At 53.3% G+C, this 14,100-nt stretch overlaps 1 protein-coding gene across 4 annotated transcripts in view; it reads right to left on the minus strand.

Moving 5' to 3' along the window:
- Nucleotides 1-14,100, minus strand: part of LRCH4 (leucine rich repeats and calponin homology domain containing 4) — a 52,877-nt gene that overhangs the window by 18,710 nt on the left and 20,067 nt on the right. The gene's annotated exons all lie outside the window — the stretch shown is intronic.

Consider the following 14,100-nt stretch of genomic DNA (forward strand, 5'->3'; position numbering starts at 1 on the left):
TTCCTAGCATGTTTCAGGATATGGTAATTTCTCATAGGATTTCATTTCATCACATCTGACTTAGGAAGTTTTGGGTGCCCCCCATGCTAACTAATATTTGTGGGGGGGCACAACCCAGCAGGACATCCCTATGTAAGCCCCACCGAAAATGACCGGGAGCCTCTGCTCTTGCACAGAAGAATGTCTCACTGCACTATGCCCCCCCCCCCCACGGAGTCAGCCCTGCTCCTCTCCAGCCACACAAACAGGCTCTCTAGGCAAAGAGGCTCTGCCACCTGCATGGCGCAGGTACAGATCCAGCTGCCCATGCAGGAGTCTTGGTCAAATCACCCACCCACCTTAAGTTTGTTTAACTTTACAAAATGTATATGCCACTTGGTTGTAAATAGAACCTCTAAGCAGCTTACAACCCCCCCCCACAAACATTAAAATTATCAATAAAAAACAGTTAAGACAGGAATTAAAAATAATAATTAAAATCAACAGTTAAGCTAAAAACAGATTAAAAACACATGTTGACTTTTGTGTGTCTGAATAGGCTTGCCTGAACAAAAAGGTTGCAAGCGGACACCAAAAAGATCACAGCTAAGGTGTGGTGTAATGGTTAGGGTGTCGGACTGCAACCTGGGAGGCCAGGGTTCGAATCCCCACCCAGCCATGAAGCTCACTGCGTGGCCTTGGGCCAGTCACTGCCTCTTAGCCTCAGAGGGAGGCAATGGTAAACCCCCTCTGAACACCGCTACCATGAAAACCCTATTCGTAGGGTCGCCATAAGTTGGGATCGACTTGACGGCAGGCCATTTCATTTTTTTCAAGGTGCCTACCTACTGTCAATATTTAATTTTAATTTTATTAAACTTATATCCTGCCCTTCCTCCCAAAGGAGCCCAGGGTGGCAATAGGCAGGGAGTTCCAAAGTGCAGGCGTTGCCGCCACGTTCAGATAGCTAGTCTTCTTCCAGGAGACCTAAAGGCAAAGCCTGCATAAGCAAGGGTCAGGCCTTTCACACCCAGGCAAGAGGCTCTGTGAGCAACCACACCTTCCAGCAGGAGACGCAACAGCCAACGCCTGGCTGTGAATTTGCAACCCCTCCTTGCTCTCAGGATCTCCAAGGAGGGTGGAAAACCTAGACAAGCTCAGGAAGGCAGAGCTCACTTTTTAAAATTGTGTCTGCTCAGATGATGTTTTGGGAGGAGGAGCGGAGGCTAAATTTAGAAGCAGCAGAGAGAGCGCCAGCATTTCCAAGGCTCTCCGCACACCCAGAGGAGCAGAGGGTGCAGCTATGCACTTTCAGAGGTTACCTTTGCAGCTGTAAGAACCCCCATCATGAAGTCCCTGGCTCAGGGGCTTGCTCCTTGAAGCATTTTAGATTTTAAAAAAACAGGGGAATATACAAGTTCCAAACAGGCTTTCCGCAAGCCACCCTTAAAGAGAGGGAGGCCTCAGGACAGACCCACCTGAAATCAGGAGGCTTTCACAAAACACAAAGGCAACAGAAGGAAGCGCTTGAAGGAACTGGGTGCATGTCACCCAGAGGAATTTAGGGGGAAGGAAAAGTGCACCCTGACCAGTTTAAAACAGGGGTTCCCAAACTGTGGCCCATGGACCACCAGCGGCCCATGAGTTTCATTCAGGTGGTCTGCAGCTTGTCTGTGGTTGGAAACAGGACACAGCACATCCGTCACATTCAACACTCATATCGATTTTTAATAGTATGTGTTGAATTCTATGGAATTCAAATTGTAATACAACAAAACACCACATTTAACAAATAAAAGTAGCATTTCAAATACAATTAAAAACCAAACAGCATCTTGCACAGCGCATGGCAACTGTTACAACAGGAAGAAAAAGTGGTCTGCCAAGGCCCTCAGCAATTTTTGAGTGGTCCTTGGGGGGAAAACGTTTAGAAACTACCGGTTTAAAATAAAGAGGGCAACTGTACACCCTGAGAAGCTGCCAGGGAATCGCACGTGGACTTAAAGTGAAGTTGGGAGACAGAGGCTGAACATCAGTAAGAAAGTGGCCCCCAGAATGGCTCTGTGGAAGCCAAGGTCAAGCAGGGCTGTTGTGCTACTGCCTGAAGGGAATCCAGCAAGGGCCTGGATGAGGCAAGCAGCCCTTGGGAGCTCTTCCCCTGAATGTTTCTGGTTGGGGGCAAAGAACAGACTGGGAACCAGGGAATGCACAATGGGATCGTTGCCTTCGATTCAAACAGGAGAGAGTGTCAGCTCTACATGACTGTCCCCTGCCATGTTAGCAACCCCTCCCCAGACACCCCTGCACCACAATGCCACACCAGCCTATTGCTCTTTGACCTGAGGAGAGGCTGCAGGTCGATCCTCAGATGCTGGAATGCAATCCAGGGCAGGTGGCCAGCAGGAGAGGGAAGAGGGCAAGGTGGAGCCCCTCAAGCTGATAGCCATGGCATGCACTGCAAGGCTGGAAAGCTGGCCACAGAAGGAAAAGCAGCCTCCTGGGCAGGAGCTGGATCACCCTGCCAGCCTTTGCCAACCTGATGCCTTCCAGATGCTCATAACTCCCACTGGCCTGATGGGCATTGTGGCCCAAAGCATCCGGAGGGCAGCAGACTGACCTAGGTGATGCCCAGCTCTGGAGCCCACTCCCAGCAAGAGGTGGCGCCTTCAGCATTCTGAGCAGATCATCTCCAAGGCAAGCAGCCAAACACAGTGTTTTTCTGGGGGGGGGGAGAGAAGGTTGCCTGGCAGATGGTGGAACGGAGCCAGCCCCCCCAGCCTTCTTGGCCCCCCATAGTAACAATAGTGACAGAACAGCTGGCCCACGTGACCTGTCCCAGACACAGAAGCCCACTGTGTGTGCGCTGAGCCTGCCAGGCTGGAGAAACGTCTTGCCAGCCATGTGATCCAGGGAGAATGGCATAAGGGCTGCTAAGGAGGAGTGTTTGCTCTCAAGGGAGCCCGAGGGAGACTTTGCCAACGTGACGGGGCAAGACAGGAGCCACCACGATGCCGTCACCACCCAAGAGAAGATCATGGAGAGATGACTTCCCTTTGGGTAATGCCCCCCTGCCAGCCATGATGAAAAGTGCGCTGGGGAACCCCCCAGGATTTTACATCACACTCCCACAAACAAACTGTGCGGCTGCATTACTTTGGCAAAGCACACTTGTGCTTGGGCCTCTGTAGAGCAGCAGAATTTGCAAAAGGCAACCTGACCTCCAGGGCCACCGAAATGATTACTCTGGCATTGTGAAAGAGAAGAGCCCTTCTGCTGGATCAGGCCAAAGGGGTCTGGCATCCAGTAGCCAACCAGATACCCAAAAAGGAAACCCGCACGCAGGGTCAGAGTGCAAAAGCACTGCTCTCCCTTCCGGAGGCTTCCAGCAACTGGCCTGCAGAAGCATCCTGCCTCCGTTGTGGCTAGCAGACACTGATGGCCTCCTCCTCCTGACTAGCCCTCTTTTGAAGCCCACCAAGTTGGTGACCATCATGGCCCCTTTGGGGAACGCATGCCACAATCTGACTATCAGCTGTGAGAAGATACACTTCTTTTATACACTTCTATCATGTCCCCCTCCCCCTCACGCACCCTTTCTAGACCAAAAAGCCCCAAATGGTGTAACCTTCTCCGATAGGGAACAGCGCCAGACCCCTCATCATTTTGGTTCCCCATTAAGATACAACTCCACTAGTCCAAGGAATGCAAGCGGCATCCCAAAGAAACTGCGCTGGGGAGGGGGAGAATATTTCAGACTCTGAGGTGGCAGCATCCAAAATGCTTAGGCACCAGCTCCTTTGAGACAAGGGGGGCTTCTGCCAAGAGGAGAAAGGGCACTGCCACGACTTGTTGCTGCCACCATGAAGTTTAGAAGTCTTGCCAACCTTCACAGAAAGGTGTCCACAAAATGCTGGCTGGCCTTGGTACACAGATGGGTGGTTGCCCAGACCCTGCCCCGCACTCCCTCAACCGTAGCTGGGGGTCTTGTCTCCCCAAGTCCTGACTGGACTTCAGGAAGAGATCAGCATGAGGCCACGCTCCAAGGACGTTTGGCGCACCACAGAAGCAGACAGCGACCCAGAGGGGCTGGGGATTGCCCCAACCCTTGGACTGCACTTCAGGGATGCTCCAAGCACCTTGAAAGAGTAAGGCAGCCACGGGGACAATCTCCCCCAGCCTGCTTGTCATGACGGTGGGCAATGGGTCAGTGCAGTAGAATTTGCTCCCACAAGACACAGTAATGGCCACCAGCTTGGATGGCTTTAAAAGAAGGTTAGACCAATTCATGGAGGACAGGGCTATCAATGGCTACTAGCCATGATGGCTGTGCTGTGCCACCCTAGTCAGAGGCAGCATGCTTCTGAAAACCAGTTGCTGGAAGCCTCAGGAGGGGAGAGTGTTCTTGCACTCGGGTCCTGCTTGCGGGCTTCCCCCAGGCACCTGGTTGGCCACTGTGAGAACAGGATGCTGGACTAGATGGGCCACTGGCCTGATCCAGCAGGCTCTTCTTATGTTCTTATGCAGTGTAGAAGGATAGTCCCATGCTGGCCACAAGCAAGCAAGAGCTCCAGATTGCGGGAGGGGGGAAGAGATGTCAGGCTCCCCAACTGCCTGGGATGGAAGGAGAGGCAGCAGAACCCGAACCCTCCTAAGCCAAACCAACTTTTTGAAACAAACCCACTGCATGGAGAGTCCTCCTGGCCACCTGCAGGGAATGAGCTTTCCCTGGTGCCAGGCTGGAAACATCTCTGCGTCAGAAGGACAAAAACAGCTAACATGCACGTAGGACGCAGCCTAAGCAACGTGGGGGGAGGGGGAGGCGGCAGGCGCAGTCTTGGCCTCTGGAGAGGAAGGGTCACCTTCTTGTCATCTGCCTGCATGGTACTACAAGAGCCACTGGCAGTGCCAACCGAGCTGCCCTGAGTGCGCTGCCCACCATGCCACAGCAAACACAGCACGATGAGCCACCAGAGAGAAACCGTCAACTCCCCTGGACCTCTGGCATGCGGCCATTAATCTGGGGGTCCCCTTTTGGAGGTCAACAGTTGAAGCCTCACCTTGCCCAGGCACCGTGCCAGCTGGCAGGGCGCTCGCAAGCATTACTCCACCCTCCCCCAACCCGGCACCCTCCAGATGCTTTGGACTGCAACTCTCCGTAGCCACGGAAGCTCCAGCTCTGGCCACGGAAAACCACCGGGAGCCACAGAAGAGGTGGAGTATGGGAGAGTAGCTTGGTGTCCAGACAGCCCCAACAAAAACGGTTAGGGGCACATGACACAAGCAATTGCAGCATGACAAAGATACAACCCAAGCCCTTTATGCTCCTAAGGTTTGCCTTCAATGCTGCAGCACTAGCTGTGTCCACTCCTACGCCTCAAGGTCATTTTTTAAAAAGCCACAGCCAAGAGTTGCTCCAGGCAGGTTTGCCTTGAGGAAGAAGAGGGCCAGGTGCCACTCTGCCCATTTCAAGGGACAGAGAATCAGCTGCCAACTCTAGTGGCTCCACGGGGGACAAGGAGCTCATTCCGACAAACAGCAGGTGCTACTGTGCAGCCAGGACGTCAGGCCACATTTGCGCACTTACCTTTTGGAAGGTAGGTAGGTACAGTACAGTATGGACGACTGTGATGTTCCTGTATTAATGTATATATGGTAAGTGCTGTTTGTATAGAAGATACATGGTAAGTGGAATGAAAGAGGAGGGGGAGTAAATGAGCAGTAGAATGCTGGATGATTGGCTGAGTGTTTGGATGGCTGAGAGTATAAATGGAAGGATGACAGTTGAATCTGGGTGGACGTTGGTGGGTTGTTTTGGGGGAGTTTGGAGGTGGGTGTGAGTTGGTGTATGTCAGGAGAGTGTGGAGAAAGAGGGAGATGGAGTTCGGATTAGTAATAAGTCAAATATCACAGTAATAGATGAAACCATAAGCTTGTAGATCATTATCAAAGTTATCTTGTTATTAATGTTATTTAATAAAAACTATATTTGGTTTACCAAAGGCCTGATCCTTGGCTGGGGTTTCACAGACCAGAAGGGAGGGTAAGGTAATAACCAAGGCTGAAGGGAAACAGTAACAAATGGTGGCAGCGGTGAAGAGGAGAAGATAACATTATAAGTATCCAGAGCAACCCCGAGTTATGAGTTATCTGCATTGATACAAGGGGGTTGGAACAGGATAAGCACGCAGTCACAAATATAACCGGATAGAGAGACTCAGGCAAGGTCTCTGGGAACATTGGTTGTAGAATGTGACTGGTGGTGCTGCCTAGCAGGGGGATCTATTGAGATCTGTGCTAGAGCGGAGAGAGAAACCATAAAAAAGGACAGTCTGGACTGGTGGAGTCCCTGGTGGTGCCTAGTGAAAGGCAGTAGCCACGAGCAGGTAGGAACCTGACAGGGAGAGCCAGGGAAGGGCGTCACAACGACCTTCAAGTCGATCCTGACTTACGGCGACCTTATGAATTGGGTTTTTATGGTAAGCGGTATTCAGAGGTGGTTTCCCATTGCCTTCTTCTGAGGCTGAGAGGCAGTGACTGGCCCAAGGCCACCCAGTGAGCTTCATGGCTGTGTGGGGATTCGAACCCTGATCTCCCAGGTTGTAGTCCAGCACCTTAACCACTACACCATACTGGCTCTCTAGGTAGCTACACATTCTCTAAATAAATAACTAAAATTCCCTCCCGGGTCCCACCCACTCTGAATAATACAGTTGCTGCCTCCCTCCCTCCCTCCGGGGCAGGCCTAAACAATGAAAGAGAACAAAGGAGAGCTGAAGAAGTTTTGGTCTTGAGCAGCCAGGAAGGAGGAAAGTCTGCCTGTCCCCCCACCCCCCCCCCCGGCTTCCCGCCAGGCCTCTCCCCAAGAGCTTCCTTCTTCCTTCCTTCCAACTCTTGCTTCAGATTCAGAGAGAGGGAGCCCTGCCCTCCATCTGAACTCCTTGGTGCCTTTTCCCACACTCGGGACTCCTCCAGGAGGGCTGCCTTGGGCAGCAGAGGCAGGCAGGCAGGCGAAGAGGGGGCTTCACAACGCCTTCACCGGCAGCAGCCCAAAGTAAGAGGCATGGGGGGCATCTCTGATCAAGCCCAGCGCTCTTCTCAGCCGCCTCTTGCCTGGCTGCAGCCTGGCCCGGTGCAGGACAGGCACTTAGAGGGCTCCTCCTTGAGCCAAGGACGCTGCCTCCTGCCCGGATCAGGGCCGCAGCAGGTGACAAGCACTTTGCCAGGCTCAGGCTCGGATTCGGCAGGTTCCCAAAAGGACCACATGAAGCCGCCAGACCTCACGCCAACCGGAGGTATCGGAGGGCCAAGATGCTTTAGAGTGGCCTTTGCCAACCTGCGCCTCTCCCACCGGCTCCAGCCAGCATTGCCAATAGTCAGGGATGACAGCAGCTGTAGTGCAAAACACCTGGGGGGCACCAGGTCGGCGAAGGCTGCTTTACAGGAGTTCGAGGCCTGGCTTATTCTGCAGAATGTACCCTGCTTCCTCCTGTCACAGCAAGGGCACAAGTTGTAATGCTCAATCCCCCAAACAGTCCCCGAGAAGTCACCCACCACTAACCCCAGCACATATTAAAGTTCTCCTTCGCAGCCATAAGGGCCAGAAACTTGGCAGATTATCTCCAGGAGGCCAACGTCTGCACTGGACAGTGCAAATGCAGGTATATATAATACACAGAGCAGCCATCATCGTATTACATGCACCTGACATTAGGCCTACATATTAAACTAGTGACTTGCCATCCTGTGCAGAAACTGCCCCTCCACAGACACTCATCCTGAACAGCGAGGCGGGTATGCTTTAGATTGCATTCCTGCACTGAGGGTGCAGGCGGGGGTTGGACTCGATGGCCTTAAAGGCCCCTTCCAACTCTACTGTTCTGTGATTCTGTGAAGAGAATCTGCTCCGCATCAGACAGCTCCTCTCCCAAAAAGAGAGGCTGAGGAGGGAAAGGCGGCCCTGCAAGCTGATCCTTTCCAGCCCCCCACGGCATTCTGCAGCTGGCCCCTGTCCAAACACAGCCAAGAGAGGCAGCTGCCCCTTCCCTCCCCCACCCCCAGGAGCCAGAGCACAGGGGGAGGAGAGCATAAAGTACCGGCAGATTAGGGGGAAACTCCAGACCCCTGGCTAAAAATAAGTGTTTTTTTAAAAACTGCCAGATGTTTCCTTCCTTGGATAAAAGGAGGGTGTGTGTGTTTTTTTAGAGCAGTAATTGGTGGCTGCCCTGTTGCACATTCCTGCTCTCGGCAGACATAGGTAGCAACGTTTGCTGGGAGCCAGAAGGCGGCTCAGCTCCAAGGGGAGCAGCAGTCAAGGGACGCTCTTCCACCTACAGGCACTCTTAGGGATCAGGGAGGAGAACCTCTGTCCTTGCCAGCTCCACAGAGGACACAGAAGCCACGTCTGCCCCTTTCAGCCCTCAAGGGCCAAAGCGCACCACCCCAGCCCAAGGGCAGAGCGGCCTTCAAGGGTGCCCGCAGCAGCACAGGAAAGGAGCGTGGATGGAGACACAAGGCAGCGGCAGCAGAAGAGCCTGGCTACCTGATCAGGCCGAAGGAGGCCCATCTCATCCACTGGGCAACCAGATGCCTGAGCACGACAGCGGCAACTCTTCCCACCTGCGATTCCAGGGCAGCTGCCTCTGACAGTGCAGGGGGAACACAGCCGTCATGGCTAGTAGCCATTTATCCTGCATGAATCTCTCTAGTCCAAGTGGGTAGCCATCACTGCAAATTCCAGAGTTTAGCCATGCTCTGTGTGGCAGGACCCTGGAGCAGCCCCAGCAACAGGCTCAGGAGGAGGAGGAGGCAGCGGCAGCCCTAGCCCATCCACACTCAGCGCCAGCTGGGCAAGGAGGAAGATGGCTCTAGGGGGCCTGTGCCGCCATCTGCGAGACTCAAGCAAGAGGGCAGACAGAACAGGGGCAGGCACCTGGGGACCAAGGCAGGAGCACCCATGGCCCACCTAGCGCAACACTGCCTGGCAGCAGCCCTACCTGGAGATGTTGTCGGGCATTGACCTTGGGACCTTCTGCATGCGAAACAGGCGCTCAGCCTGTCCTTTAAAAATATTCTAGCTCTCATGGCTCTGAATAAAGACCCATTTTAAATATCAGCCCAGTCTGCCTGAAGGAGGGCCTCCAACATCATCAGGGATGCCGCTCAACAAGATCAGCCTCAAAAGGCCTCCTCTCTATCCCACCAGTTAAAACAGCTAGACTGGTGAGAACTAGGGAGAGGGCTTTTTCTATTGTGGCTCCCACCCTGTGGAACTCCCTCCCAAACGATCTCCGCCATGCCCCCGCTATGATGAGCTTCCTCCAGGCCTTGAAGACCTGGCTCTTCAGGCAGGCTTTTGGGGTGGGCTAGGTTTTGTTATTATTGTTGAGATTTCTAATGTTTTAATGTATTTGTATGTTCTTATTCTGTACGTCGCCCAGAGTGGCTGGACAGCCAGCCAGATGGCGACTAATAAATCTAATAAATAAATAAACAAACAGGGAAAGCTGCCTTTGCACTAGGTCAGACCTTTGGGGTCCATCTAGCTCAGTATTCCCTGCACTGACTGGCAGCAGCTGCTCCACAACGGTGCAGACAGGACGCCTCTCCCAGCCTTACCTGGAGATGCCATCGTGGACTGAACCTGGGACCATCTGCATGCAAGGCTCTGCCCCACTGAGCTACGACCCTTCCCCAAATGTAACGTTACTGCATAAGCTGCTTTGAAAACTGGCCCGTTAACATTCTCAATTGCCCAACCTGGTGCCCCTCCAGTTCTTTGGGACGGCAACTCCCATCAGCCCCAGCATCGTGCGGCCATTTGGGGCTGGGGCTGATGGGAGTTGCAAAGCAAAGCCGCGAGGACTCGGCGCAACGCAGCTCACTTCCATTGTTGCTGGTGCCCCTTCTGGGCACCCAACCCCCACCCCCTGCAGGAGAAGCTGTTCTGACTACAGCAATTTGTCAGCAAACAGCTGAGAGGCCTGGCACGGGGTCTTTGGGGACTGGAGAGACCCTGTCCCCTTCCGACAGACGCCTCCCCCCCCCGAAATCATATCCTATAAAGAAACTGGGTCCTATTTCACAGCTGCGTCTCTGAACCATTGGCATTAACATTCCTTACACAACAGGGGCTGGCCGGCTGGCCATTCACCCAGGAGACCCTTTTACAAAGTTGTGGGCTGGCTAGCAGGCCTGGGGGGGGGGGAACCATGAAAAATATAAACCATACGTTATAAAATAAATGTTGGTATCTCAACAGACCAGACAGCGGGTATAATGTTGGTTGCTACATCTCAGCATATCCTTCTATAGACACCGACATTTCTTAATGTGATTCAGACATGGCAAAGTGCAACATGCACCGTGAGACCAGGACTACTAGTCCTCAGTAGACAACAGACAGACGCACTCTGGAGACTTTGATCTGGCAGTCTCACCCAACCCTGCCTGGAGCCCTCTGCATGTGGGGTGGGAGTGGGCTGGAGGATGGGCTTGAATCAACAGGAGAACTGGTCCATCCTCTGCTGGGCAGCCCCTTCCCCCAAACTTCCAGCTGCCTTTTGATTCTCCCCTCCCAAAGGCTGCCGTCTCTTCTCAACGGCATTTTTGCTTTATCTCAGAGAGAGCCTGTGTGATTACGAGCATGGACACACTGGACCCCCATCAGCCTCTGCTTCTCTTTCTCACAGCCCTTCTCTGCGGAAGGAGTCCAAGATGATAAGCGGCAGGCCCCCTCAAAGTGTGGGAAACTTCCTAATCTTCTTTCCAACTGCTACCAATACACACACGGGGGGGGGAAGAGCTCCCCTCCCCTTTCTCATCCACTCTTTCTGGGTCTCCCACGGGCTTCCTCTCAAAAAGAACAGCTGCATTGGCCCATGGGATGCTCTGCAGACAAAGGCGCCAAAACAGCCAAAATGCACCTGAGGGTGGCCACCACCTCCACTTCCAGCCACCAGAGACTGACTGAGAAGGGTTTAACAAGCCCGACTACGCACACGTGGCAGCACATAAGGAAATCTACTCCCATCAAGGCCACCTGACTCTCTGGACTCTACATTTTATAAAGATTAAGCTTCTCACCCTCTGAGTGGCAGAGACCCTGAGCACACGCAGGAGAGGTGGACGTCTCTTCCTACGGACTCCACTCAAGCAAGGCCTCCAGCGGTCAGAGGGAAGCATTGCTTCGCTCACCATCACCCCCTCCCCTTCCTCTCCACCCCCTTCTACATTTCTTCAGACCCCCATCCTCCTCCTCAAGGCTACCACCACAAAACTGGGACTCAGAGTCAAGATTCTGAAAGTTGACACCTGTAAACAAAGCACATTTATATCCCAATTGTTGCAAGGGCAGAGTCTGGAATTGTGTTTTCATCCTGGGGTTCTGCATGCGGGATCTCTCTCTCTTACCTGCACAGGTGCTCTGATCCTCTTTGTAGGTGTTTCCTGGCATGTTCCAACTCCTAAATGTCAGGAAATACCTACAAGGAGGATCAGAGCACCTGTGCAGGTAAGAGAGAGAGAGATCCCGCATGCAGAACGCCAGGATGAAAACCAGCCCCCAGCAAGATGACACATCTGTTTTGCATTCTGTAAAGGCCCTCTAGGGGGCACCGAGAGCCCTTCTCCATCCCACCCACCAGCAGCAACTGTTCTTCTTGGGGAGGTGGCGGGTGGGAGGGCAAGGATGGGGCAAAGCAGGCCACATCACCACCGTCTGTGGACTAAGTCAACGAATTCTGTTTTGCCATTTCCATGAACAAAGTACATCAACGTTCGTTTGACTGAGGTGGTTCTTCTTGCAAATGTACGCTTGGCCTCGCCCCCCCCCCGTTTTATTCTTCAGCAGCTTCCCTTGGAAACAGAAGAGTTGCTGGCAAAGCTTCAGAAATCAAAACCCTCTAAGAGGAAGGATAAAGGGGGGGATTACAGGAAAGCCAAGCTGGGAGTTGGGGGGAGGGAAGAATCCTGCTGGGTCAGGGTGCGAGCCCCAGCTCAGGGGCAGCCCCAGATGAGGTTATTTCAGGTGGTGGGGAAAGCCCCCCCTCTGCCCAAGGCTCCCCTTTTGACCCCATTTACTCTCCTAATAATAGTTTAGCTACAGGATTAGCGGCTGATGCCTTTTAAAAAGCCTTTCAATCATGCTGTTGCTGGCCAGCCAGCTGCCCCCCCAGAACCCCATCTCAAAGAGAGAGAGCACAGGCTTGCCAACCAACAGCAAGACACACAGACAGACATCTTTGAAATGAAGGGGGCAAGAAGAGGAGAGGGGATGGAGAGGGGCTCCTCTGTCATGCAAGCAGTGAGGAGGGGGAAGGGGGCTTGGTACTCTCCAGGCTTTGAAGCGATAAAACTCAGGGGTCTGCAACACCGGAGTGCAAATGTTTCAAATGCCACGAATTTGAGCCCAGTCCTTCATGAGGACAGAGAAGATCCCTCCAGCAACAGGAAGGAGGCTTTTGAGTCATTAAAAGCCTGAAATGCATAAACGCCTCTCCAAGAACAAAAGAAGCGTGTGCTCCGTGGGAAATGCGCCCAGCGCCCCATCCCGCCCCCAGCTCCAGGTGTGTCAAAGGCTGAAGGAGCCCCCACACACAAGCAAAGAGCTTCCCTTTGCCCACACAGAGGTGTCTGGATTCCCCTGCAGAAGGAAAAACACAAGGACAAGGACAGACACTCTCCTCTCCCAGAAACCATATCCGGGCCTATTTTGGAGAGTGCACTTCTGTTTCCTGAATAAATCTCAGCCTTTTTGTTTTTTTAAGCCACTGCAGCACACACTTCTAGCCCCCAAATGTTTGCTGACAAGTATCTTCTGAAGGCTCAGAAACTAAATGGGGGGGGGGTCCCAGGGTTTGGAGAGAGGGAGGGATGAGGGAGGCATATGCCCAGGATCCCCGTCCTGCATGGCTTCCGACCCCCACGGGGCCTCCTGCACCCCCTCCACTCACACCAGACCTGCTGAAACCCCTGGCCTGCCAGCCAAATCAAATCCAGTCATGCCTGCAGGCAAAAACTCACTGGGCTCAGAGCTGGGGCTTCCAAGGTCCAAAGTACATCCAGCCCCAGACTCTGCCGCCCCCCATATCAGACCTGCAGCCCCACCAGCATTACAGCAGCCATGCCTCTCCCCCCCAAACCTCCAGCAGACAGCCCCTCCCTTACGCCACCCTTGCCAACCCAGCACCCTCCAGACATTTGGGACAACAGCTCCCAGCGGCCCCATCCAGCACAGCTGTGCTCTGCCACCCTAGTGCTGTGCTCTGCCACCCTAGTCAGAGGCAGCATGCTTCTGAAAACCAGTTGCCGGAAGCCTCAGGAGGGGAAAGTGTTCTTGCACTCAGGTCCTGCTTGCGGGCTTCCCCCAGGCACCTGGTTGGCCACTATGAGAACAGGATGCTGGACGAGATGGGCCACTGGCCTGATCCAGCAGGCTCTTCTTATGGTTTTCTGCTGCCATCAACCCCAGAACCCGACGGACGTGCTGGCTAGGGCTGATGGGAGCATTATTATCATCATTATTGTTGGTTTATTAGAGTTGCTACCCACCCTTCACCGGAAGGTCCCAGGGCGGGTCACAACAATATTAAAAACAGTTTAAAACAAATTACTACCACAACTAGAGAGGGCCCTACAATCTCTCTCTCTCTCAAATGTCCAAGGCCGGGGTGAAGAGGTGCGTCTTCAGCATTAACTGAAAACTGTCTAGCGAAGGTGCCAGGCACGCCTCTGTGAGGAGGGAATTCCACAGCTTTGGGGCTGCCACAACCAAGAACGCCCTCTCCTGCGCCACAATGCCCCAAACTTCTGAGGGCAGAAAAACTCTACACTGACTAGCAGCAAAGGCTCCCCAGGGTTTCGAGATGCCTCAGAGGGTCTGGTAGGAAAGGAGGCGGTCTTTTGATATTTGGAACCTACGTTGTCTCAAGTCTTTAAACACTAGCATGAGCACCTTGGATTAAGTCTAGAAACGAATTGGCAACCGATGCAGCTGCTTTAGAACAGGGTTTCTAAAGGGAACCCCCACCAGTAATCTGACTGCTGCATTTTGGACCAGTCAAAGTTTCCAAGTCGTCTTCAAGGGCAGCCCCAAGTAGAGCGCATTGCAATAATCCAATCTGG

This window comes from Rhineura floridana, chromosome 11, assembly GCF_030035675.1.
Source record: "Rhineura floridana isolate rRhiFlo1 chromosome 11, rRhiFlo1.hap2, whole genome shotgun sequence".
In the NCBI taxonomy this organism is placed as follows: Eukaryota; Metazoa; Chordata; class Lepidosauria; order Squamata; family Rhineuridae; genus Rhineura; species Rhineura floridana.